Source organism: Etheostoma spectabile, unplaced genomic scaffold, assembly GCF_008692095.1.
Source record: "Etheostoma spectabile isolate EspeVRDwgs_2016 unplaced genomic scaffold, UIUC_Espe_1.0 scaffold00006620, whole genome shotgun sequence".
Taxonomy (NCBI): Eukaryota; Metazoa; Chordata; class Actinopteri; order Perciformes; family Percidae; genus Etheostoma; species Etheostoma spectabile.
This window is the reverse complement of record NW_022603404.1, coordinates 7,501-12,500: the sequence shown is the minus strand read 5'-3', so window position 1 is coordinate 12,500 and position 5,000 is coordinate 7,501.

Sequence of the window (5,000 nt, the reverse complement as noted above, 5' to 3'; positions counted from 1 at the left end):
AGCGGACTGAGCTGTCCCAACTCCCCCTGTCACCCTCCGCCTGGTTACTGTGGAGCTGGGGGTGTTAAAACGCGGTAAAAATCATCCGGGGGAGACGCACCATGAGCGGACTGAGCTGTCCCAACTCCCCCTGTCACCCTCCGCCTGGTTATTGTGGAGCTAGGGGTGTTAAAACGCGGTAAAAATCATCCGGGGGAGACGCACCATGAGCGGACTGAGCTGTCCCAACTCCCCCTGTCACCCTCCGCCTGGTTAATGTGGAGCTAAGGGGTGTTAAAACGCGGTGAAAATCATCCGGGGGAGACGCACCATGAGCGGACTGAGCTGCCCCAACTCCCCCTGTCATCCTCCGCCTGGTTACTGTGGAGCTGGGGGTGTTAAAACGCGGTAAAAATCATCCGGGGGAGACGCACCATGAGCGGACTGAGCTGCCCCAACTCCCCCTGTCATCCTCCGCCTGGTTAATGTGGAGCTAAGGGGTGTTAAAACGCGGTGAAAATCATCCGGGGGAGACGCACCATGAGCGGACTGAGCTGTCCAAACTCCCCCTGTCATCCTCCGCCTGGTTAATGTGGCGCTAAGGGGTGTTAAAACGCGGTAAAAATCATCCGGGGGAGACGCACCATGAGCGGACTGAGCTGTCCCAACTCCCCCTGTCATCCTCCGCCTGGTTAATGTGGCGCTAAGGGGTGTTAAAACGCGGTAAAAATCATCCGGGGGAGACGCACCATGAGCGGACTGAGCTGCCCCAACTCCCCCTGTCATCCTCCATCTTGTTAATGTGGAGCTAAGGGGTGTTAAAACGCGGTAAAAATCATCCGGGGGAGACGCACCATGAGCGGACTGAGCTGTCCCAACTCCCCCTGTCATCCTCCGCCTGGTTAATGTGGCGCTAAGGGGTGTTAAAACGCGGTAAAAATCATCCGGGGGAGACGCACCATGAGCGGACTGAGCTGTCCCAACTCCCCCTGTCATCCTCCATCTTGTTAATGTGGAGCTAAGGGGTGTTAAAACGCGGTAAAAATCATCCGGGGGAGACGCACCATGAGCGGACTGAGCTGTCCCAACTCCCCCTGTCATCCTCCGCCTGGTTAATGTGGCGCTAAGGGGTGTTAAAACGCGGTAAAAATCATCCGGGGAGACGCACCATGAGCGGACTGAGCTGCCCCAACTCCCCCTGTCATCCTCCATCTTGTTAATGTGGAGCTAAGGGGTGTTAAAACGCGGTAAAAATCATCCGGGGGAGACGCACCATGAGCGGACTGAGCTGTCCCAACTCCCCCTGTCACCCTCCGCCTGGTTATTGTGGAGCTAGGGGTGTTAAAACGCGGTAAAAATCATCCGGGGGAGACGCACCATGAGCGGACTGAGCTGTCCCAACTCCCCCTGTCACCCTCCGCCTGGTTAATGTGGAGCTAAGGGGTGTTAAAACGCGGTGAAAATCATCCGGGGGAGACGCACCATGAGCGGACTGAGCTGCCCCAACTCCCCTGTCATCCTCCGCCTGGTTACTGTGGAGCTGGGGGTGTTAAAACACGGTAAAAATCATCCGGGGGAGACGCACCATGAGCGGACTGAGCTGCCCCAACTCCCCCTGTCATCCTCCGCCTGGTTAATGTGGAGCTAAGGGGTGTTAAAACGCGGTGAAAATCATCCGGGGGAGACGCACCATGAGCGGACTGAGCTGTCCAAACTCCCCCTGTCATCCTCCGCCTGGTTAATGTGGAGCTGGGGGTGTTAAAACGCGGTAAAAATCATCCGGGGGAGACGCACCATGAGCATATTGAGCTCTGCCATCTGCCCCTATGTCCCTGCTCCTGGTAACCCCTGAAGAAATAGCCAAAAATTGTTTTAAATGAATCCGGGGAAGACGCACTGTGAGGGGACCGAGTTCTGCCAGCACTCCCTGTCATATTTCGCCTGGTTAATGTGGAGGAAAATGGCGTTAAAATGCGGTTAAAATCATCCGTGTGAGAGGCTCCATGGGTGGGTTGAGCTCTGCCTGCTCCCCCTGTCATGCTCCACCTGGTTACTGTGGTCAAAAAGGGCGTTAAAACGCGGTTAAATTCATCCGTGTGAGAGGCTCCATGGGCGGGTTGAGCTCTGCCTGCTCCCCCTGTCATGCCCCACCTGGTTACTGTAGTCAAAAAGGGCGTTAAAACGCGGTTAAACTCATACGTGTGAGAGGCTCCATGGGCGGGTTGAGCTCTGCCTGCTCCCCCTGTCATGCTCCACCTGGTTACTGTGGCGAAAAAGGGCGTTAAAATGCGGTTAAAATCATCCGTGTGAGAGGCCCTATGTGCGGGTTGAGCTGTGCCTGCTCTCCCTGTCATGCTCCATCTGGTTACTGTGGCCCAAAAGGGCGTTAAAACGCGGTTAAAATCATCCGTGTGAGAGGCCCTATGTGCGGGTTGAGCTGTGCCTGCTCTCCCTGTCATGCTCCATCTGGTTACTGTGGCCCAAAAGGGCGTCAAAACGCGGTTAAAATCATCCGTGTGAGAGGCTCCATGGGCGGGTTGAGCTGTGCCTGCTCTCCCTGTCATCCTCCGCCAGCTAACCATGGAGGTAATCACCGACACGTTGCGGTTAAATTCATCCAGAGGAGAAGCCCCATGAGCGGATGGAGCTCTGACGCTCTCCGCCGTCTTTCTCTGGAGGCCCATGTTTTCAAAAACTGGGTTTCTCAAATCGTGCGGATGGTAGCTGCGAAAACCACCCCAAAGTGACGCTCACCGGAGAAGGGGAAAAAGTGCGCAAGCGGTTGACCCTTTACCGCCCGTCACCTCCCCCGGTCGAAATACTTAGAAAAAATCCAGAATTTTTCGCCCCTGGTAACCTAAGTTTTTTTTCTAAGTTTTTCGACCGGAGGAGGGGAAATGCAGAAGCGGTTGACCTTCTCCCGCTTCTGCAAATGCCTTCTCCGGTCGAAAAACTTTAACTTTTTAACACTTTGAAAAAGGCTCCAGGGCCCTAATCCGCCACTCTTATCCCCAGCTAGAGGCTCTGTTGCTGGGCAATGGCCCCCAGGGCTGCAGGCCTCCCTTCTCTGCCCCAGAAACATGCACTGACACTGGGTTAAAAGCCTCCAGCACCCTCACACCCCCTCGTTAGGCCCAGCTTGTGGCTCTGTTGCCGGGCAACGGCCTCCAGGGCTGCAGGCCTCACCTCTGTGCCCCACTCTCAAGCACTGAAGCTGGGTTAACAAGCTCCAGCACACTCACACTCCCTCGTTAGGCCCAGCTTGTGGCTCTGTTGCCGGGCAACGGCCTCCAGGGCTGCAGGCCTCACCTCTGTGCCCCACTCTCAAGCACTGAAGCTGGGTTAACAAGCTCCAGCACACTCACACTCCCTCGTTAGGCCCAGCTTGTGGCTCTGTTGCCGGGCAACGGCCTCCAGGGCTGCAGGCCTCACCTCTGTGCCCCACTCTCAAGCACTGAAGCTGGGTTAACAAGCTCCAGCACACTCACACTCCCTCGTTAGGCCCAGCTTGTGGCTCTGTTGCCGGGCAACGGCCTCCAGGGTGAAATGCATCCCCTGCATGCCCCACTCTCATGCACTGAAGCTGGGTTAACAAGCTCCAGCGCCATCACACTCCCTCCCTAGGCCCAGAAAGTGGCTCTCACTCTGGCCTTTGACCTCCAGGGTTATAACCCTTCACTCTGTGGCCCAGTTACATGCACTGACACTGGGTTAACAGGCTCCAGCACCCTCCCACACCCCCCAAAGGCCCAGTAAGTGGCTCTAAGTCTGGCCTGTGACCTCCAGGGTTATAGGCCTTCACTCTATGCCCCAGTTACATGCACTGACCCTGGCTAAACATGTTCCAGCACCCTCCCACACCCCCCAAAGGCCCAGTAAGTGGCTCTGAGTCTGGCCTATGACCTCCAGGGTTATAAGCCTTCACTATATGCCCCAGTTACATGCACTGACCCTGGGTAAACATGTCCCAGCACCCTCCCACACCCCCCAAAGGCCCAGTAAGTGGCTCTCACTCTGGCCTCTGACCTCCAGGGCTGCAGGCCTCACCTCTGTGGCCCAGTTACATGCACTGACCCTGGGTAAACATGTCCCAGCACCCTCCCACACCCCCCAAAGGCCCAGCAAGTGGCTCTCACTCTGGCCTCTGACCTCCAGGGTTATAACCCTTCACTCTGTGGCCCAGTTACATGCACTGACCCTGGGTAAACATGTCCCAGCACCCTCCCACACCCCCCAAAGGCCCAGTAAGTGGCTCTAAGTCTGGCCTGTGACCTCCAGGGTTATAGGCCTTCACTCTATGCCCCAGTTACATGCACTGACCCTGGGTAAACATGTCCCAGCACCCTCCCACACCCCCTTAATGCCCAGTAAGTGGCTCTCACACTGGCCTTTGACCTCCAGGGCTGAAGGCCTCCCCTCTGTACCCCAGAAACATGCACTGACACTGGGTTAACAGGCTCCAGCCCCCTCCCACACCCCTTAAGGCCCAGCAAGTGGCTCTAAGTCTGGCCTATGACCCCCAGGGTTATAACCCTTCACTCTGAGGCCCAATAACATGCACTGACACTGGGTTAACAGGCTCCAGCAACCTCCCACACCCCATTAAGGACCAGAAAGTGGCTCTAAGTCTGGCCTATGACCCCCAGGGTTAAAAGCCTTCACTCTATGCCCCAGTTACATGCACTGACCCTGGGTAAACATGTCCCAGCACCCTCCCACACCCCCAAAGGCCCAGTAAGTGGCTCTAAGCCTGGCCGTTGACCTCCAGGGTTATAAGCCTTCACTCTGTGGCCCAGTTACATGCACTGACCCTGGGTTAAAAGGCTCCAGCACACTCCCACTCCCTCTTAATGCCCAGCAAGTGGCTCTAAGTCTGGCCTATGACCTCCAGGGTTAAAAGCCTTCACTATGTGGCCCAATAACATGCACTGACACTGGGTTAACAGGCTCCAGCACACTCCCACACCCCCTTAATGCCCAGCAAGTGGCTCTAAGTCTGGCCTATGACCTCCAGGGTTAAA